Source organism: Eptesicus fuscus, chromosome 16 (genome assembly GCF_027574615.1).
Source record: "Eptesicus fuscus isolate TK198812 chromosome 16, DD_ASM_mEF_20220401, whole genome shotgun sequence".
NCBI classification, from domain to species: domain Eukaryota; kingdom Metazoa; phylum Chordata; class Mammalia; order Chiroptera; family Vespertilionidae; genus Eptesicus; species Eptesicus fuscus.
In genome coordinates, this window is record NC_072488.1 from 47,068,846 (window position 1) to 47,091,878 (window position 23,033).

General features: G+C 44.4%; 1 pseudogene; it reads right to left on the bottom strand.

Annotated features, from left to right (window-relative positions):
- Positions 1–523: 523 nt before the first annotated feature.
- LOC103291504 (neurofilament light polypeptide-like) overlaps positions 524–23,033 on the bottom strand; it is a 64,785-nt pseudogene continuing 42,275 nt past the window's right edge.

Genomic DNA, 23,033 nt, shown 5'->3' on the forward strand with positions numbered 1-23,033 from the left:
GCAATAATATACACCCTGTGACTTCCCTTCCTGATTTGGGAATGGTTCCCCAGTTCTTTGAACATTTCCTGGCACCCAATGTATTTTTTTTTAATTTTGTCACTCAGTGTAACTTTATTTACTGTTTATTGCACATGATTTGAGCTCTTTAATTTCTAACCACCAAAGATTCAAAGGACTATTTTTTCCATGAAGTTTTATATTAACATTAGTGAATTCATGTATTCATGTGTTTTTATTGTAAACATCTGAATTATTCACATTGTCATAGATCCTGAACTCATAAGCATGGACCATGCATAGGCTGGCAGCAAGCCAGGAAGCCACTCTGCAAGCAAACAGATACTTTGCATAAGGAGAAAAGTCATAGCACAACATTTAATGTCCAACCTGAGACACCTCAGAATGTTACATATATTGACTTCTTAATTCATATAGTATCGGGAACTCAACTGCTTGGTTGGTGATGGGGTTGACCTGGTTTCAGGAGGATTATTCCTGAAATAATTAAGGAAAGGAGGGCTCAATCTTTCTTCTTGATTGCTTGCTCCTCCCCAGCACCTTCATCTTTCTTCTCATCCTCAGCTTCTTGGGCATCTCCTCCTTTACCTTCACCTTCACCTCCTTCTTCCTCCTTTGCATCCTCAAATTCTTCCTTGGCACCTTCTTCCTCTTCCTCTCCTTCCTCTTCCTCAGCCTCTTCCTTCTTCTCCTCCTCTTCAGCTTCTCCTTCAGAAGGGGGTTCATCCTTAGCTTCCTCAGCTTTTGCAGCCTCAATGGTCTCTTCCACCTCAATCTGCTCCTCCTGGATGTGGCTGGTGTATTAAGAAGGGAAGAAGCAAGTGGACATCAAGTAGGATCTGGTCTGTAAACCACTGTAGGCCGATCGACCAAAGACCTGGGAACTCTGGGAGTAGCCGCTGGCTATGCTTCCCATGCTGGTGAAACTGAGCCGGGTCTCCTCACCTTCCAAGAGTTTCCTGTAAGCTGCAATGTCAATGTCCAAAGCCATCTTCACATTGAGGAGGTCCTGATATTCTTTTGAATATCATGCCATTTCACTCTTTGTAGTTCTCAACTCATTTCCTAATTTATTGATTGTGTCCTGCATAGCACTAACATCTGCATTCTGCTTATCCTCCAGCTCTTGCAGCTGCTTTCCCAGCGTTTTGTTCATGCCCCAGCTTGCTTCCATCTCCAGGGTCTTGGCCTTGAGCAGGCGGCGGGCACCTTGTCCTTGGCAGCACGCACCGTGTAGGTGTTTTTGGCAATGCTCTCAGTCAGCACGGTGAAGCTGCTCTTGTACCATTCTTCAGCATTCTGTATGTTCTTGGCAGCCAGCTTCTCATACTGGGCGCGGATGTCCTTGAGCATAGTGGAGAGGTCGGATTTGGAGAACTCATCCATCTCCATGGAGATCTGAGCATACTGGATCTGCTCCTGCAGCTCGGTGAGCTCCTCTTCGTGCACCTTCTTCAGAAAGGTGATTTCATCCATCAGGCTGTCGATGCACTTTTCCGGCTCAGCACCGGCGAGAGCCACCTCATCTGCACCTTTGCGTGCCTCCATCAGCCAGCCCTCTGCATCCTCATGGTTCAGCACCTCTTCCTGGTAGCACACCTACAGGTTGCTCCCAGCCACTTCAGAGCCCCAGTACCTCCTAACCGCCCACTTCCCTCTCCTCGCCAGCAACCGGGCACAGTGGGGCGGGGCACAGGCATCCCATTTTCTTTTTTTTTTCTTTTTTTTTTAATCCTCACCTGAGGATATTTTTCCATTTATTAATTTTTTTAGGGAGAGTGGAAGAGAGAGGGAAAGGCAGAGAGAAACAATGATGTGAGAGAAATACATTGATTGGTTGCCTCCTGCATGCACCATGACAAGGGCCCAGGCTAAGGAGGAGCCTGCACCAAGTTACATGCCCTTGACCAGAATCAAATCCAGAATGCTTTGGTCTGCAGGCCAACGTTCTACCCACTGAACCAAACCGGTTAGTTAGGGCGGCTAATGACATTTTTGAAGAAATGTAGGTATATTCTTTTAAAGAATGGGTAGCACCTATAATTGTGTGAGCAAAAGTATTACTTGATAAAGCCATATATTTGCTGGAAAGGACTTGGAGGTGATCCAGTCCACTCTTTGTGCTTACAAAGGAGAACTGGAGGGTCTGAGAAGCTGTGTCTTTTTTTTTTTTTTTTTTTTAATGAATCTTTATTGTTCAGATTACAATTGTTTCTCCTTTTTCCCCACATATCTCCCCACCACCCAGTTCCTACCTCCCCCTCTTCCCTTACCTCCCCCCCCCCGCTGTCCTTATCCATAGGTGTATGATTTTTGTCCAGTCTCTTCCCATACTCCCCACACATACACCCCTTTCCCCCTGAGAATTATCAATCCACTCCCATTCTATGCCTGATTCTATTAAGTTCACCAGTTTATTCTGTTCCTCAGATTTTTAATTCACTTGACTTTTAGATTCACTTGTTGATAGATATGTATTTGTTGTTCATAATTTTTATCTTTCTTCTTCTTTTTCCTCCTTTGAAAGAATACCTTTCAGCATTTCATATAATGCTGGTTTGGTGGTGATGAACTCCTTTAGCTTTTTCTTATCTGTGAAGCTCTTTATCTGCCCTTCAATTCTAAATGATAACTTTGCTGGGTAGAGTAGTCTTGGTTGTAGGTTCCTGCTATTCATCACTTTGAATATTTCTTGCCACTCCCGTCTGGCCTGCATGGTTTCTGTTGAGAAATTAGCTGATAATCGTATGGGAGCTCCCTTGTAGGTAACTAACTGTTTTTCTCTTGCTGCTTGTAAGATTCTCTCTTTGTCTTTTGCTCTTGGCATTTTAATTATGATGTGTCTTGGTGTGGTCCTCTTTGGATTCCTTTTGTTTGTGGTTCTGTGTGCTTCCTGGACTTGTAAGTCTATTTCTTTCATCAGGTGGGGGAAGTTTTCGTTCATTATTTCTTCAAATAGGTTTTCAGCATCTTGCTCTCTCTCTTCTTCTGGTACCCCCATAATTCTGATGTTGGTTCGCTTGAAGTTGTCCCAGAGGCTTCTTACACTATCTTCAACTTTCTGAATTCTCTTCTCTTCATGCTTCTCTGGAAGAGTGTCCTTGGCCTCTTTGTATTCCAAATCTTTGAGTTGATTCTTGCAATCCTCTAGTCTGCTTTTGGGTCTCTGTATAATATTTTTTATCTCAGTCAGTGTATGTTTAATTTCTAGTTGTACCTCATTGAATTTATCGGCCTTTTCCATGAAATTCTTGAAAAACCTTATAACCGTGGTTTTGAACTCTTATGTCCAGTCGCTTGTTCTCCTCCATTTCTTTGGTTTGTGATCTGTTTCCTTGCCTTCTCATATTCTCTGCTTCCCTAAGTTGGTAGGGTAGTTTTGTGTAGTCCACCAATAGGTGTCCTATTGGTTCAACAGGTCAGCCTCCCAGTTACTTGAGGTGGACACTCTTGGTGTACCCTTGTGTACTGTGTGTCCCCCAGCAGGAGCTACAGCAAGGGCTAGTTTTCTCCTCCTTTGCTTGGGCGGTTTTGGAGCAGTCTGACTGGAGCTGCAGTTGGTTAAGCTGCTCCAGAACAGGCCATTTATATGCAAAAGCCTCTGTGTGGAGCCGGGGCGGGTTTGTAGAATGTGCGGGGCGGGGCCTCAGGGCGGGGCCTCAGGGCTGGGTGAGGTCTCAGGGCATCACTAGGCTGGGGCGTGGCCAACGGTGATGGCTGCTGTCAGCCGTCTCTGCCTTTCCACGTTTCCAAGTCCCTGCGCCCCGTGCTCCAGCACAGTAAAACAATGATTGCTGGGCGCACCACTGCAAAAAAGTCACTCTCACTTTCCGACCCGATGGCCGAGAGTCCAGCTTCTCCCCGTAGGTGCCTGGGTCCCCCGAGTGTCCCCAGAAACTGGATTTCAGAGTGATCGGGAGCTTGTCTCCCTGCGGGTTGAAGAAAAGCCGCGCACCCAGCCGCCCGCCGCTGGCCCGATTCGCGTGCCTTCGTACCTCAGCTTTTCAGCGATTGTGCTTCTTTCTCTTCTTAGTTGTAAATCTTCCACTCAGCCAGCTTTCCCGTGGTTCTGGGTGGTAGACGTTTTTGTCTTTTAGTTGTATTTTTGAAATTGTTGTGTGAGGCAGCAGATTAGTTGTTTAACTATGCCGCCATCTTGGTTCCTCTCGAGAAGCTGTGTCTGTCCCATTTTCATTAAAATGTTCAACCCGGGCCTGCTCCAATGGTGTCCGCAGGTGGCCCAGGGGCAGACAGTGATCCCAGAGACCCTGGCCACGCCCACCTACTCAGGTCCCTGATTGCCGCCCGGACCCCGCAGGTGACGTCAGGCACTGCCGGTTCCACCTGCCCAGTCCCCAATCGCCACCGGGACCCTGAGGGCAGTGTCAGGCACTGCCTGCTGGGCCCGGGCCCAATCACCACCTGGACTCTGCAGGGGGCATCAGGAGCTGCCTGCCGGGCCTGCAGGGTCCCAATTGCCACCTGGACCCCATGGGCGACTTCAGGCACTGGAGGTGCTGCCTGCCCTAGTCCCCGATCATGGCCTGGACCCTGTGGGCGATGTCAGGCGCTGCCCGCCCCGCCTGCATATGCAAATTTACCCGCCATCTTTGTTGGGTTTATTTGCATATCACTCCTGATTGGCTGTGGGCATAGCAGTGGTACGGTCAATTAGCATCTTTCTCTTTTATTAGTGTAGATGTTATGAAAACTTTACTTTAAATTAACCATATAAATACAGGTGTTATTTTTTATGTTCTGTAGTTAAGAACTAAGTTCACGTAGGTCAGGTGGCATGCTCAAGAATTTAGAGTTAGTACATGATAAAGCAGAAGTCCTTCATGGGTCTCATTGGGTTACATTCAGGGGGTTGTCAAGGTTGAGTTCCTTTCTGGATACTCCAGGCAAGAATCTATTTCATTGCCTTCTCTAGTTTTAGAGGCTGCCCAAATTCCCTTTCTGATCTACTTTCATCATCACAGCTCTTTCTCTGAGCTCCGTCAAGAAGAATTCTTTAATTTTAAGGATCCATGTGGTTAGACAGGCACACCAGGATAATTAAGAAAAAACCTCTTCATCCTGGGAGCCTTGAATTAATCACATCTGCATAGTCCATTTGTCATGTCAAATAAAATATTCACAGGTTTCAAGGAATATCATGTTGACAAGCATGAAATTCTGCGAATAAGTACTGTATCAAAGAATAAAGACATGTCTTGATCAATCTGTTGTTGGGCCTTAGTATGAATGGATTTCAGATCACTTTCTGAGACAAAGGTTTTTTTATCTTTTGGTTAATCTTCACCCAAGGATATATTTCCATTGATTTTTAGAGAGAGTGGAAGGGATGGGGAGAGGTAGAGAGAGAGAGAAACATCGATGTGAGAGAGACACAGAGATTGGTTGCCTCCTGCACACATCCCGACCAGGGCCAGGGATTGAGCCTGCAAACTAGGTATGTGCCCTGACCAGAATCGAACTCAAGACTCTTCAGTCCACAGGCCAACACTCTATCCACAGAGGCAAACCGCTTAGGGCTGAGACAAAGTGTTCATTTGAGTTTTATGGGATGTTTCAGGCTTCCCAGCAGGAGAAGGTGGGACTTTTGGTCACAGATAACATGTTGTCCAGGAAACCTCTAGTAATATTCCAGGCAATCCTTCTCCTTGACAAAGCCCCCTAAATGTATTGGTATTTAAAATAGTGCATTACTCAGGATGAGAAACATTGGTGTTTAGAATTCCATATCAAAGTCGGCTCCACCCTGCCATGTACGACTTCAGCCACATTGTGTGGACCCTAACAGGGTTGAGCATGCCATGTTTCTTCTGACAGACTCACTCCCTAAGGCCGTGGTCGGCAAACTGCGGCTCGCGAGCCACATGCGGCTCTTTGGCCCCTTGAGTGTGGCTCTTCCACAAAATACCACGGCCTGGGCGAGTCTATTTTGAAGAAGTGGCGTTAGAAGTTTAAGTTTAAAAAATTTGGCTCTCAAAAGAAATTTCTATCGTTGTACTGTTGATATTTGGCTCTGCTGACTAATGAGTTTGCCGACCACTGCCCTAAGGCAAAAGAAGCCTGGGGGCTTCCCCAGCTCCCATGTTGGATGCAGTGGTTTCTGCACAGATGATGGTCAACTGACTGTCATCTGCTGTCATGTTTCAGCTGCTGTGATGACATGGACGACACGGGCACCTTTCCATTGAGCAGCCAGATGGAGAGGAAGTCTTTCTCTAGGAAAGCACCGTCTGGATGAGTAACTCTTCTCCCTTTCCTCCCTCCGAAGCTCTGGGGAAATCTACAGGATGAAGCGTCCTCCAAGCCCTTTCTCGTTATGCTGCTCTTTCTGTTGCTGCTCTCTATCCGCAACCTCGCGGCACGTGCCCAGCGTCGGGCAGATGTGCTCATTCTGCCGCCTGCTTATTTTTCCTTGAAGTGGTTGGCACGGCAGATGTTCCTGTAAGTGTTTTCTCCTTCAGCTCTTTACAATTCTGCTACAAAATAGGAACTGTACGCGTGCTATTGCCCTTCAGATTTCAAAGAGAAAACTCTTCACATCCCTCTTTCTACCTCAGTGGAAACTGCCTTCCTCCCCGCCTCTGGCACGAATGTAATTTATTAGGAGAGCATGTCCCATCCTTCTTTTGCCAGCTGCTTCTCGACTCCCAGGTGCCTTTCCTTGCAGCCTGATTACTGCATAGTGGGTTTTTTTCCCTCCAGATTTTTCTGCTTCTTCTAACTCCGTAGCATGGCTAACAGAGCAGTTTTGTCATACCTGTCTTTTTCATCCCACTACTATTCTTAGTCCTGCATGCTTATTGCCCAGCTTCTGAAAATGGTAATACAAGGTCAAATTCCATCGAAAAAGAAAAGCGCATTCCATTAAGCAAGCATCCCTGTTAATTGCATTATAGTAATATCTGCAGTGAGTGTGTTTTAAATGATTATATATGTGCATTTTATAAAGCCAATGCACTACTTTAGTAAGATCAAATCCATTACATGTTAAATTATTGAAGTGCATTTACTGACCCATTTTACCAATATTTCATGAACACCTAATACATGCCAGCTTTGTGTTAGGCTTGAAGGGCAGATGCCAGCCACCAAGTCTTACTTATTTTGTGTTAAGAGCTTAATATCCTGTCCAGCATATGAACTTTCATTAAATGTGTGTGGAATATTCTTAGAGAACTAAAGCAGCAGCTAAATATAATGGCTCTTCTCCTTGTCATTGAAGGACAATACACTAGAACAGTGTATGCCTAGATTCAGACAAAACGGAGAGCACATTGAGATGCTGACATTCAATGGCTGTGCCCTGGGAGAAATTATTTAACATTTCTAAGACTCAGTTTACTCATCTGTTAGTCATTGTAAGATCAAATGAGACAATATCTGTAAAATCCTTCTGATAGTGCCTGGCATAGAGTGTGCCTGGCATATGTTTTAGTTCTCCAGCTGTTGGTTTTGTTATCACTTCCATGATGGCACACGGTGAGAGTACTGAGGGCTAGTGTGGACTGACTGCTCTAGCACAGGAAAAGAACAATTACACAGCTTCCCAATATGAAAATGCAGAAAATGATCATCAGAAAATTTGGAAAACTATCCTCCCTTACAAAGAGAGGGTAGAGTTCTCAAACTGAAGATTTGAAGAGAGCTGATGTGATGTTCATGTTAGGCAGAGATGTGTTAGGTAAGACATTGAGGTAAATCCCTCAACCAACCAACCAAAGCCTTTGCTCATATGGTTGTTCTTTTGTGTAGCGCCACCTGGTGTCTGCTGAGATGAAAAGCTCCTCTATAGCTGTAGGTGGGTTGCTATGATCAGGGTCAGGGCCAGTATGGATGCTGGATTCCACCCCTACTTTAAGTAAACCATTTTTGACTAATAAGGTATTGATTGAATAGAGAAAACCACTTTTAATCCAGTGCTAGTGGCAGTCCATTTACTAGACTGAACACATCAGACCCTCTTTCTCAAATGTTTTCCTCTTTTCACATGCAGAGTGAGATTGTCTAATAAAATATAGCACTCCCAGGTAAATTTTCATTTCATCTAAACAATGAATACTGTTTGAGCAGTCCCAAATTTAACTCAGATATTGCATAGAATGTTTATTGTTTATCTAAATTTCAAAGTTAATTGGACATCCAAATTTTTTACTATTTATTTATTTATTTATTTATTTATTTTGCTAAATATGGCAACCTTAAAGGAAGGTTAATTTCCTTTGGCCATTTGCTTCTTACCCCTGTCAAAGGAATTAATGAAATCTCTTTCAAACCATGCTCCCTGACAGAAAACAAGTACCTGGGTCAGTGTGACCTTAATAATGCCTCAGGGAAACCATTTGGTTCATCTGTAAGCTTTAAATAGAAAGTTCCAGAAGGGATTCTTATGCACACAAACTTTGGGAAACTATCCTGGATATGAATAAATGAGTTAATGTTTTAAAGTGTATTACCTTTATTAAATATACTTGTTATTCCACATTACAGATGAGAAAATTGGGATGGTGCTATTTTAATTTACTTGATTTCCTGAGAGCTGGTATTCAAGAGCAGGTTCTACTAATTGGAGTACCTACTCATAAAAACCATGTTATTCTGTCTTCAATTGATATAACTTAAGATGAAATATCCAAAATTAATTCAAAGACAAGAAATGACAAGAAATCACACTTCTTCTCTCCCATCTCATAAAAGTTTAAATTATCTAGGTTCATCAACCAGTATGAGCTAGATGCCATGATAATCCCAAATCCTATATAATACAAGCCTAAACAACCAGCAGCAGTGGTGGGGGGCAGGGACAGTGAGTGGGCAGCACCAAGCTGGCCAAGGCGGGTGCCAGTGAGGGGCCCCGATCCCCCTGCCAGTCACCCCACAGATTGGCCCTGATCACTGGCCAGGCCTAGGGACACTATCTGCGCATGAATTTCATGCACCGGGCCCCTAGTATTATAATAAGCACACTAGAAAATGTTCCAAATTGGGCTTTACTTTATCAAGCAAATCTTTTTTTCCCCAAAGTAAATTAAGGATAATATATGTCCAAATTTACTTCCTTTTTTCCTTATATTGTCAACTAGTGGCCCAGTGCATGAAATTCATGCACATTAAAAGGGAATTAATTAGAGGAAATATTTTAATATTGCTATTTGCCCTTTCTCTATAATAGAAGTGTCAGAGATGAAAGAAAATTAGTAAAATGTATATGAAAATCTCCCTCCTGTCAGAGTCTGGGGCATGCCGCAGGACCTAGAGTGAAGTCCCCGCCCACCACCTGCATGTGCTTTGAAAACACAGGAGACCCAGACCTGGCCAGCCCCACTCTGGTGAAGCCCTGCCAGGTGAGGGGCGTGGCTTGAGGTCCCTCTCCCCATCCAGGTGCCATGCAGCCTCAGGTCCCTGCTGTCCTGGTAGTGATGTCACAGCGTCCCAACTAATTTGCATATTCCTCTATTATATAGATAGATTCCCATGCAGAGGATGCAGACACAGTCATGGGCTCATTCCAATACCACCTCTGTTGCTCCTTCAGTAATGAGTGATCACTCTACCAAATCATTCATGTCTCCCACATTTCTGAAGTTCCAGGGACTCACCAAGACACATACCATATACAAATATCAGAACATCAGCCCTGAACTCTCAGCAATTCTAAAATATGACCAAATCTCAGATTAGTTTCCTAATGGCTCCCTTGAGGATCTATCATTTTTCATCCTGTTCATCTCTCTTATTTAAAAGCTTTTACTTCCCCTTGGGTTTTTTCTTCCTAGCATTTCAGTGCTAGACTGATGTGGGCTTTGTATAAAGAAAAGTCAATTGTTTTATTGTCAGAGATCCCCATAATTGAACTGGCAACCTCCCTGCCTCCATATTCTAGTCCTCAAGATATTTGTGTCCCAGGGCTGTTGATGATGGCTTTTCCTCTAGCTGGTGACCTTTAATCAAGTGCTCTTCTAAAAATCATGCCTATCCTTGCTTTGGAAATGTGCTGCCCCAAAAACAGTACGGTGTAGTATTAATGTTTTATTTTTTCTACTGCAGCATATGCCTGTATGTTGTTGTTGTTGTTTTCTGGGTTAATATGTCAGTCACTCATCCCAAGAAGAAAATAAGCTTTTAATTCTAAACACAATGCCACCCCCTGGTTTCTGGACCCTCTAAGCTGGACCCTTACAGTGAGGTTCTGCAGAGAGTGCTCCTCTCTCCAGGAAATAAAGCCCAAGTTCCACCACGACTTTCTCTGCCTCTAGGACTGCCTGAGTGGGTGCAGCTGCCCTGCAGTTTGAGACTCTACATAACTCTGCTTCAAATGCTAAAATTAATTTTTCTCCTGCCCAGAACAAATTCTATCTTCTAATTTCTTCTACTCCATGTGAGATTGTATTTGCAAAAAAATGCTGTTAGTTGGAATAGCGGTTTAAATCTAAGAGAAACTTTTCCAGCCTGAAAGTAAATATCTCGTCCTCATTAAAGCAAGATCCTCTGAGAGATATGAACAGCATTTACCGAGGGAAATACTACTGTATCAGCAGAATGAGATGTTATTCCTACTTGCTCAGATAGGGTTTATTCCAGCCCCCATCCATTGCATATTCTCAATCTGCGAAGCCATGCAAAAACCTCGTATTATAAGGGAAGCTAAAAATACAAGTACTGATAGTATTATGGTATATTATGTTTTAATACTATTAGTATTTCTTTGTGGAATTGGGACTTGATGAATAATTATTGTTGAAGTATGAAGAATTTTTTATTCTTGTTTATAAAAGTAATAGATGAAGCATTCATATGAGCTTTGAGTTGTTCTTTAATCCTTGTATAATATCAATGCAAGGATTTTTTAAAGGTATAATCTCATAGAGGAAATGAAAAGAAATTAGCAACAACACTTTGGAAGCAAAAAGAAGGATGAGTGGAACCTGACTTAGCATATAGAGCCAAAGTAGAAAAGCTTAGATATCACTAAGATGCCTCAGAAATAGTCAGTTACAGGTGATCTGCAAGCCAGAGTAAAGATGGGGCTAAACACAGAAAGATCACAATCTGGAGCAAAACTGAGGGGAAAAAAACACCAACCCAAGATATTAGGGCAGGTAACAGAAACTGGCTATTATAAATATGGGCTACTGTGACAGTAAGAGATTCCCACCCCAACGCTGCACAGCTGGGTGGCTGCCCCTTCCTCATCCAGGCAAAAGAGGGTAAACTGGAGCAGGACTACAGGAAGCTCAATTGACAACAGGTACATGTACATGAAATAAAGGAATTAAGTGAGCATATATCAAGTGGAGAAACAACCAGCCCTCTTCTCCCTCTCACAATCACAGGATTCTCAACCAGGTTGACACCCTCCTGGCAAATATTATAAGGTCGTCAGAGAGGACCAGAGAACCTGAGTAGCCCAAAGACCTCAATAAACACATCAGAAAGGCCTCAACAATACAGTTCCAGGACATGATCTTTCAGAGAAACTCACATCTCAGTACATATTTATAGCACTCCAGTGAGCTTTCTGGTTAGAAACATAACAACCAAGGATCAACAAGCATATAAAGAAAACCTCTAACTTGAAATTAGGCCAAAATAATAAAAAAGGAAATTAAATTGGAGGAAAGGCTGAAGGGACAAAAACTTTCAAACACTGAAGAAGAAACTTTTTTTTAAAAAAGTCAAAAAATTTAAAAAAATTTTCTAAATTTTCAAATTAGAAAAGAATTATTCTAATATAAATATGATATATATTAAATATAAATATATGTATATTACATACATATACACCCAAATTAAATAGATATAAATATATAAACTTACAAGTGTGAAATATTTTTATAAAAAAAGAAAGACTGGCAAGTGGAAACTCACCATGAAGGATGAATGTATAGGATTCAAATTTAGGGCCTTTTTATAAGCATGCAGTTCCACTTCCTTCTCCTCTTGATCATTGTTTGAGATTGGGAAAGTTCAATTCTTCACTGGGCCCCTCATTTGTAACATAAAGATAATGAAATATACCTCTTATAATTGATTTGTAAATTAAATGAGAAATGGATGTAAAGGTCTGAGTATAGCCTTTGTCACTTATGAGATATTCAGTATTGGTAGCTATTATTATATGTAGAAATAGAGTTACTATTTGCTATGTAAAATAAAAGTAAAACTAATCAACTTATCATTATCAGTATAAAAAGCCATGCTGTTTACACATCCATGTATATTTCTGACCACAAATGAGAAATCATGGACTCTCCTAGATGAATAGAGATGCATGACTGGAGTTCATAGTCACTGCTGTGTCTCCACTGCTGAATGAATGGTGTTGGACTTGAACTCACAAGTCTTCAAAGTAGGAAAGACTGGAGAACATCAAGAATATCAGTGCAACATCTGAAAACCCATAGAGAATGTAGGACTCCATCCCACTGAAGATCACCCCAGTTTGTCCCCACAAACCCGTCCTTCACTCTACACCCGTCTTCAGAGCACAGTGGGCCTACGGAAGTGTGTGCTCATAGGATATTCAGCTCACTCTGGAGTCCACTCACTCCAGCAGGCATCCTTCCTGTGCTCTGTGGCACAGTCGCAGGTAAACAATGAGATGATACGAATAAAGCACAACAGATCTGATCAGTATTGTGGATAAAAACGAAACACACAAACAAAAAGTAAAACTCAAAGGAAATGGCCCAATGCAGCAGAATCAGAAATTACTACCTAAAGCCCAGCTATAGCTACAGTCAAATGAGTTCTCCTTGAGGCGAGGTGATTTCCCCCCGCTGGCATTGTTATCAGGTTTGGCTGACCCTGCGCTTATGCCATGCTGTTTTGGTGCATTAGCCTGCTGCTTACTGTCTCCACCACACCAGAGGGAGCAGTCTTTGAGAAGTAAAACTGCTTGACACAATTGAATAAGACAAAGCACACTCTTTCCTTTCTTAATGTTCCAGGACATGAAACCAGGCAGTTTATAAACAGGCTGGTCTGTCTGATTATGTGTTCCCTTTTCTATACTTTCTGTCCATACTGGAACAAATGAATGCATATATAACTCATAAACATTTACATAAATATACTCATGTCAATAAAATATACATTTGATAATTTTAAACATAGGAAAGCATCCCTGTTACAGACTAAAGTTAAAATAGATGCAAGTTCGCAAGTACTGTTGCAAAGAAAGAAATAGAATTAGGAGGTGGGTGGTTAACATTTCAAACATTTTTTTTTTCTCTCTTCTCAAACAGATGTGTCCACACTAAGATTTGATGTTTTGTTAATCGATAAGCTTTTCATCACTGAAGGTAAAGGCAAAATTATTATGGAGGAAAAAGGTACATCAGAAGAGAGTTTAGACACTATATTTTCTTTCCATTCTAAGAGGTCTTTGTTCTGTAAATAAACCCTGATTTGAGAAAGAAAAGGAACATTGTAGATTTAAATGTGATTGATATTCATGTGAAAACACTATTCTCAGTATTTTTGTAATTTGTTTTCAAGCTGAATTATATTTTAAGCTTACATAATTCCACCTTCCACAGCTCTGTGTAGCAAATGTAATTCTAGGCTCCCGAATTCTAAAGTAGAAAAAAACAATGGGCTTTAAAAAATATTTTTATTTATTTCAGAGAAGAAGGGAGAGGAAGAGAGAGCTAGAAACATCAGTGATCAAAGAGAATCATTAATTGGCTGCTTCCTGCAGGCCCCTACTGGGAAGGAGCCTACAAACTGAGCATGTGCCCTTGACTGGAATGGAACCCCAGACCCTTCAGTCCACAGGCCAATGTTCTACCCACCTAGCCAAACTAGCTAGGGCAAACAATGGGCGTTATTCCTACTAGACTGCTATCTCATTCTTCCTGAGGCACTCATTTGGTCTTGTTCCTCCCCCAAATTAAAGAAATAGCTCTAAGCTCATTAGCCACAAGTACTTCTCACCACCTGTTGGTTTTCTCATCCAGCCAAGTCTGCCCCTCTTCTCCCCACCCTTTGCTGTCTCTGCCTTGTCTTGCCTCTGTATGTTTTATGCACTGAGTTAGGTATTTTATATAGGTTGTCATAACACAGTCTTACAAAGTATACACTTTATTCTTAAATTTCAACTCAGATCTGTCCAAATTTCTGTATGTACTATAGCATGTCCTTCTTAGAGTTCACAATGTGTGTGATATCTTGGCAATTTTAGACTTTCCACTTTTATGTGGTTAGCAAGCACATAGGGTGGGGATATTAAAAGTCAAATAAAAATTATTGCAAAAATCACAGTTATTGCAGTTATTGGCAAACATTTAATATGATAGATGTTCATAGATAAATGAAGGAGAACAATTTAAAGGTTATTAATAATATGGTTCCAAAAGACATCACCCAAACCCACATGACAGCCCCTAATGAAAAAGACTTTTTAAAGCTCTCTGCTAGACATTTATATGTCACACAATATCCCAGAATCAAGGTTTTATATTAATGACAAGTGCAAGTCAGTGTTAAGATAAAGTTAGAACTATTGAGGCTAATGGAATATTTTCAGGAATAAACCTGCAAAAGCCTTGGTCATACATCTTTGCATTGCTCCAGGATCTACACAGAGAAAAAAGAAAAAAAAAAAACAGGCTGCAGTTCCAGACGCATTCTACAGTTATGCCCATTAACTCTTGGAGAGAATACAGACGTGCCACCTAATGATAGCAATTTCCAGTCAATCTAGCAAAAGACCTGACCTGTTCTGGGTTTCCTGGAGGTTATAAGAACATTGACTAATTTACTGAGCCACTATAATAAAATAACCAGATGGAGAAGCTAATGGGCTGAGACAACGACAGTTAAACATTATTTGCTAACACCGGTATAGTGGAGAATGGAGTATATTATAGGCCAGTACTTTCCTTTTAATTAAGATAATACTGTTTTCAGCATTATTTTAATATAGCCGTTAGGCAACATGGATTCAGGCTACCAGCCTTATTGTTTTTTTAACTTCTTTTGGGATGACTGCTTAAGCAAAGTCAGACAACCTGAATACCACAGTATTTTGATTCAGCTGTTGGAGGGCTATTTAACTCTACCCAGTTAATATTTAAAAGAATAAGAAGCAGTAGAGTAATAGTCACAAGAATAAAAACAACCTTGGAATTGAAAATTAAATGTTTAAAGATCATCTAGTACAATCTCTACCTCCAGTCTTTGAATTTTAACGATCTATAAATCATTGCAATTTAAAACATCCCCTTTAAGTTTCTGTTTTTAAGTGCTTTTCAGTTGTTTATTATAGCAAGACATGGAGACATTTCCTTAAGCAAATCCATTTCAGTGGCTAACACTCTTCTACATCCATTTCTATGATCAATATTTCCAACAATCTGAAAATCTAAAGTTTGATCAAATATCATTGACCATTTCTGTTTTGGGGATACTTCTGCACCACAAAGCCTTGAAGGTATCTTTATATCTCCTCACTTCATATAGTTTTTTTTAAAAAAATCTTAACCTAGGAACTTTAATTAGAACAAATAAAACACATATTTTTTTTTGCCCAGTTAATTCCATCCACTATTATTTTTCCTCTGTGTGCTTATCTTTAACTTATTGTCTCTCTGCCTCTTTCACTACTTTCTTTCTCTGCCCTTCAATTATCCCTTTCTTTCTCCCTTGTTTTATATTTCTCTCTTCATTTTTTTTTTCTTGCTTTCAGTCTTCTGAATTTACTGCTTGGTCATTCTTATTTCAGTACTTCTGCATCTTTTGAGTCAGAGTTTGGATTTTAATTTTATTTTTCTGGCTGTAATCTTTGAATGACATACACGAACACTAACAAAACAAGGATCAAAACACACACACACAAACATGCAGACACAGAAATAAAAACAAAAACAAAACTTTACTCCTTATTCTTCACAGAAGTAGATAGAAAGTAGTGATAGCCAGTCTGAATTAACTAAAATTTTGGCTCACTGAATAGTATGTGTAATAATTAAATCATGTTTGAAGAAAAGTCATTTTTGAGATATTTTAATAGACTATTTTTTTTTGCTTACTCACTCAATGTAATATTCTACTACAGGTAGTTGAACTAATAAAACTATATACAGCTTTTGTGTGTGGTCTATGCTACCATACAGTAGTCCCCACCTATCCACAGGGGACATGTTCCAAGACCCCAGTGGATGCCTGAAACAATGGATAGTACTGGACTCTATATATGTCATATTTTTACCTAAACAGACATTCCTATAATAAAGTTTAATTTATAAATTAGACACAAAAGAGATTAACAACAACAACTACTAGTAAAATAGAACAATTATAAAAATATATTGTAATTAAAGGTATGTGAATGTGGAAACTTGATTCAGGGGATCCTCTGCTGAAGTTCTCATATAGGCTCAATGCTTCCTGGTGCAACATGTTGTTGCCCTCATTGGGAACACGTGTTCTGTTCATGTCTTCCACCCAAAAAATCAATGCCTTTTCCCTCTTAACAGATCACTTACCACATGCTGTGGCTGTAACTTTTGCAGTTTAAGATGCAATGGCATACCTAGTCTAAATTTCTTTTTCTTTCTTCACAATTTCATGGCTAGAAGCTGCATCCCTACCATAAATCTTAGCAACCTCAGTAGGCAACTTTTTTTTTTCTTTCCTTATTAAATAAAGAACTGTCACTCAGTGTCTTCATCTGAGAATGGAGAAAAAAGGGAACTTATAGGCTTATGAATGAGACTGAACAGCAAAATAGGTGATTTTGTACCAACATTTCTGATGAGAGGAACACTATAAAGGCTATACCAAATATCTTAAAAACCTGCATGAGGGCATCATAAAACTACTACGTTGGTGACTTATCTTTGAGTCGGATCCAGGAGTCATAGACAGAAGCTTAGGGAATTGGTCCTATTAGGTCAGCTCTTCCCTCTGGAGACTTGCTGATAACAAGGGAGATGATTGAGACGGTTGGCAGCTTGTCATCAATCTTGAGAACCTCAGGTAGCAAGGAAGAGAGGGCTTGGAATTTAGAGTCCACCCAAGTGTGGATATGGTCCTGGAGAATTTCCTTTCATTTAGTTGGGATCTGTGGGGCTCACACCAAGAATAAGAATGGGATGGACATTAACATTCCATTCAGGGTATTCCTGTTCAAAATCCTCTCCCTATAAATATATGAAATTGAATTAAAGCGATCACATAGTGATAATGCCCCCAGCTGTTTGGCAGAAGAAAACATCTGTCCTTTGTCAAGGAAGATAATATTATTAGCATAAAATTATGTTTGGAAATTGTAAGTAAAATGTCCTGCACACAATATGAAATAACAAGGCTCAATAAAACAAAACTATTAGAACAACAACAACAACAAAAATCTCAGCCCTAACCGGTTTGGCTCAGTGGATAGAGCATTGGCCTATGGACTCAAAGGTCCCGGGTTTGATTCCAGTCAAGGGCATGTACCTTGGTTGTGGGTACATACCCAGTGGGGGGTGTGCAGGAGGCAACTGATCGATGTTTCTCTCTCATCGATGTTTCTAACTCTATCCCTCTCCCTTCCTCTCTGTAAAAAAAATCAATAAAATATATTTTTTAAAAAATCTCGAGGAACCAAGATGGCGCCATAGGTTAAACACCTAACCTGCAGCCGGGCACAACAATTTCAAAAATACAACTAGAGGTCAGAACGGACAGCGTCCAGAACCACAGGAAAGGTGGTGGACTGAAATGCCCACAGCTGGGGGGAAGGAGAAGGCCACAGGGACAGTCGGGGAAGCCGTAAAAGCCTGAGGTATGGAGAAACGGGCGGAGACATGAGCACACGCGCCTGCAGGGAGGATGGAGCCGGAGAGGAAGGGGCGGCTGATGGCCTGACCGGCATTCACTGGCAGGAAGGAGATAAAGGCTCCGGATTGCGCTGAGTGCCGGCTCCTACTGCACTGAACCCCGTTCCGGGCGAAACCCTGGGAAACTCACTCAGTTTCGCAACTGCGCCGCCCCCGCAGGCTGCCCGGCCCGGGGCGCTGGGGACGCCGCCGCGGCGGTGGCGCCCGGAGCCCGGCGGCCTCCCAGCACCCGTCCCCGCCACGCAGCCCCCGCGCGCCTGGTTCCGCGGGCCGCGCGCCCCGCACACCGGACGGAGGCCCGGGCGCCCTCTCCGTGCACCTCCCGGCGGCGCTAGACTTCAGTAGAGTTGACTGAATTCAAGGGATTAAGAAGTACAAATTGGGGGGACGCGGCAGCGGCGGCTCCCGGAGCCTGGCGGCTGCCCAGCACGCATCCCCGCCGCGCAGCCCCCGCGCGCCTGGTTCCGCGGGCCACGCGCCCCGCACACCGGACGGATGCACTGGCGCCCTCTCCGTGCACCTCCCGGCGGCGCTAGACTTCAGTAGAGTTGACTGAATTCAAGGGATTAAGAAGTACAAATTGGGGGGACGCGGAGGCGGCGGCGCCCAGAGCCCGGCGGCCGCCCAGCGCCCGTCCCCGCCGCGCAGCCCCCGCGCGCCTGGTTCCGCAGGCCGCGCCGCGCACCGGACGGAGGCCCGGGCGCCCTCTCCGTGTACCTCCCAGCGGCGCTAGACTTCAGTAGAGTTGACTGAAATGAAGGGATTAAGAAGTACAAATTGGGAAGTTTGAAAAAGATGGCGGCGGAGGCGAAAGGCTGTTCTGTTGCCTCGCACCCAGCAAAATTGGAGGGGATGAGGTGTGGAGGCGCGTGGGTCTGGCTGGTGGCGGGGGAAAGGGGCTTTTGTTCCAAACCTAGGGGAGATTAGCTCTCCATCACCCTGAAATCCATCTTCTGGCGAACCGCGGGAGACCCAGATGCCTGCGGGGAGAGGCGGGACTCTTGCGGAGGTGCGCCCAGCAATCAGTGTTTGCTGCGCTGGAGTGCGGAACAAGGGGACTTAGAAAAGTGGAAGGCAGAAGGACCAGACTCACAGCCATCGTGGCTCACCGCACCATGGCCTGTTGGCGCCCTGAGACCCCGCCCCGCCCTGGGACCCGCCCCGCACGTTTTGAAGACCTGCCCCGCAAGTCTTGCAGACACACCTGCGCTCCAAGCAACGGCTTATGCATGTGGGTGGCCTGCCCTCTGGCAGCGGACCAGATGAACTGCTGTTCTAGTCGGACTGCTCCAGGGCCACTCAGACAGGAGGAAGAAACTACAGTTTTTGCTGTAATCCTTGCTGAGTGCCTAAGGCAGTAACTGATCTACACCCCATTGGAGACCCAGAAACGAGGGCATCTAGTGGTCTGTGGGAGATGACACCAGATTTCAAACACGCGCATAAGGGACACATTCAACAGGAATATTCAGTGAGCGCCAAAGCTTTGCTGCACCAAGACCCGGCCCATAAACGTGTCTCCTGCACAGCAACTCTTCCTTTATAGACAAAGAGAGCCCTCCCAGGTACACCAACAACAATCAAGACTTAACTATACAAAGGAGGACCAAGATGGAGGCATAGGGCGGAAGCCTGATTGTTGCCTACCACAACAACTTTGAGACTACGACAGGAGAGCAGAGCAGACACCATCCAAGACCACCATAGGGCTGGCTGAGTGGATGCTCTACAACTAGAATAAAAGAGGGGTATGTGGGATGATGCTGATGCCGGTGACCCAAAGACCACCCTTTAAGAACTACGGCTCAGGCGACACAACGGCGGCCTGGAACGTGCTCGGCGCAGTTCCCCTGGCGGTCTCCGGCTGAGGGGACGGCTCCAATGGCAGCCAAACACGGACAGATGAGCCCCTATGAGACATGGGGTGGGAGACTCTGCGCTTGCTGACCTCCGAGTCCGTCAAGAATCTCAATGCCCCGGAAGCGGCCAGGTGCGCATGCTCGGCGACCGGCCACCGATGCGGACCCAAGGGCCGACGCAGCGACGCCAGACCGGCCCACCGCCATGCACCGGGCGCACCGGAGCTTCGCCGAGCCGCCGCCCGACGAGTTCTGCAGCAGCCGTACTGGAGCTCTGGAAGGATGGCCAGGGGAATTGCTGAGGGGGGATTGACCGGCAGGAATTGGGATCGGGAAGAAGGGGCCCCATTGAGACCCGGGTGCGGGCGGGGTTGCGCGCCTCTGGGCTCGGGTGTGGTCACACGCCTCTGGGTATAAGTGAGGCCTCACGTCCCTGGGTCTAGGTGAGGCCACGTGCCCCTGGGTCCAGGTGAGGCCGGACCCCGGGTCCGGGTAAGGCCATGTGCCCCTGGACCCGGATGACGCTGGGTCCCGTGCCCGGGCGAGGCCAAGCGCCCCTGGGCCTGGGGGAGGCTGCGCTCCCCTGGGTTCGAGTGAGGCCAGATGTCCCTAGATCCAGTTGAGGCCTCGCACACATAGGCCCGGGTGAGGCCACGTGCCCCTGGGTCTGGGAGAGGTCACGTACCCCTGGGTCTGGGAGAGCCCACACACCCCTGGGTCCAGGCGAGACCATGTGCCCCTGGATCCGGGTGAGGCCTCGTGCACCTAGGCCCGGGTGAGAACACATGCCCCTGGGTCTGGGAGAGGCCAAGCGTCCCTGGGTCCGGGTGAGACCATGTGTCCCTGGATCCGTATGAGGCCTCGCGCACCTAGGCCCGGGTGAAGCCACGTGCCCCTGGGTATGGGAGAGGCTAAGCGTCCCTGGATCCGGGTGAGACCATGTGTCCCTGGATCCAGGTGAGGCCTTGTGCAACTAAGCCCGGGTGAGGCCACGTGCCCCTGGGTCTGGGAGAGGCCAAGCGTCCCTGGGTACGGGTGAAGCCAGATCCTGGGTCCGGGTGAGGCCGTGTGCCCCTGGATCCATCTGGGTGAGGCTGGGTCCCAGGCCCGGGTGAGACCACGCGCCCCTTGGGTAAGGGTGAGGCCACGTGCCCCTTAGTCCGGGTGACGCCGTGCCCCTGGGTCCAGCCGAGACCAAACCAGAGGGAGTCGGACCTCCGTTACCACCATTTGTCCACCATCCAGAGCTGAGGGGTCAGTGCTGACATGTACACATAAGGAACTGCTGGACATTGAAATTGGGTCTCAAAAGAACTGTTGGTCCAGGGGGAAGCTCGCTACAGACTGATTCATTTGCCTGTCAACATAACTATTATTGCTCGTCTCACATTCAGTTCTTATAAGTATATATCTAGTGACATATGATCTCGCTCATCTAGGGGAAATGATGAACAACATAGACTGAGGAACAAGAACAGAACCAGAAGCAAGGAGGCATCGATCGGACTATCAGGCCTCAGAGGGAGGATAGGGGAGGGTGAGGGGAGGGTGGGGGGAGGGGGAGAGTTCAACCAAAGGACCTGTATGCATGCATATAAGCCTATCCAACGGTTAAGTTCAACAGGGGGTTGGGGCATGCGTGGGGAGAGGGGTGGGATGGGAACGGGGGGATGAGGACAAATATGTGACACCTTAATCAATAAAGAAATTAAAAAAAAAAAATCTCAGAAATACCAAATAATGAAAACAATGACCTTCTCCAGCCATTGAGCATAGGTTACAAAAATATATACAACTGAAAAAATAAAATAACCACAAATAAAACTCAGTGGGGACTTTTGGTTTTAGCTCCAATATATAAAACGCTTGGAAAATATCCACAGAAAGGTATATCATAATGAAGCTGCTTGTGACTAATCTTTATGTTGTTCACTTCTTTGTATGTATATTTTATAATAAATTGGAGTTTTATTTAAAAGTTTGAATGATTTAACTTTTACTTCTATTAAGAAAAAAACACAACACTTGCCCCTAGCTGGTTTTGCTCAGTGGTTAGAGTGTTGGCTTGAGGACTGAAGGGTCTCAGATTGGATTCCAGTCAAGGGCACATAACTCAATTACAGGCTTGACACCTGGCCCTGGGCCCCAACATATTCAGGAAGGCAACCAATAAATGTATTTCTCTCACATTGAAGTTTCTCTGTTTTTGTCTCCCTCCCTCCCTTCCACTCTCTAAAAATCAACAGGAAAAAATATCCTCAGGTGAGGATTAACAAAATATCACACACACACACACACACACATACAAAACCCCCCACAATTCTATTATTTTTATTTGTCAAATTTTTCCAACTTTGGTTATTGGGAGTTTTTTTCAGCTGGCTTCTGTATGCCTATCACTCACGTGTATGTGTGTGTTTGTGTGTGTGTGTGTGTGTGTGTGTGTGTGTGTGTGTGTGTATACCCAGGCTTATTTTGTATACTCCATGTATCAGTCCTAAAATAATCCACTTCTCCAAAGAGCCCCAGTTCTTTCAATGGGAAATTAGTATTTAAAAAATCAAGATCTGGTAGCTAGGTGTCTTTATTGCAATTGAGATGTCATTTTTAGGCCCTCTCAGCTGAGAGAGCAAGAACAGATATATCAGTATATGTATACCAACCCGTGTATATATACATCCTATATAATAAAAGCCTAGTATGCTAAGTGTCCGGTTGTCTGTTCAACCAATCAAAGCATAGTATGCTAATGATATGCTAATGATATGCTAAGGCTGCTCAACTGCTTGCTATGACGTGCACTGACCACCACAGGGCAGATGCTCCGACCAGTAGGTTAGCTTGCTGCTGGGGTCCAGCCAATTGGGACTGAGCGAGATGAGCTGGACACACCTTGGAGCCCTCCCGTGGTCCCTCCCCAGCTGGCCAACCTCTCATGTCCCTCCCCAGCCCTGATCGTGCACTGGTGGGGTCCCTCAGCCTGGCCTGCACCCTCTTGCAATCCGGGACCCCTCAGGGGGTGTCGGAGAGCCAGTTTTGGCCCTATCCCAAAGGCCAGGCCGAGGGACCCCGCTGGTGCACGAATTTGTGCCTGTAGTATCTATATAAATTCCTATATGTAACCATCTGCATCTATACTAAGCATAAATTTATACTGATTTCTCAAACTCCAAACCATTGCTACATGGATCATTTTTGTCTCTATCATTTGTTAGTCTGTGACCTCCCACTCCAACAGTGAGAAACTTGGCTTTCACAATCATCATTAGTTTAATTAATTGTTCAATTCAGAACACATGTAGAACAGTAT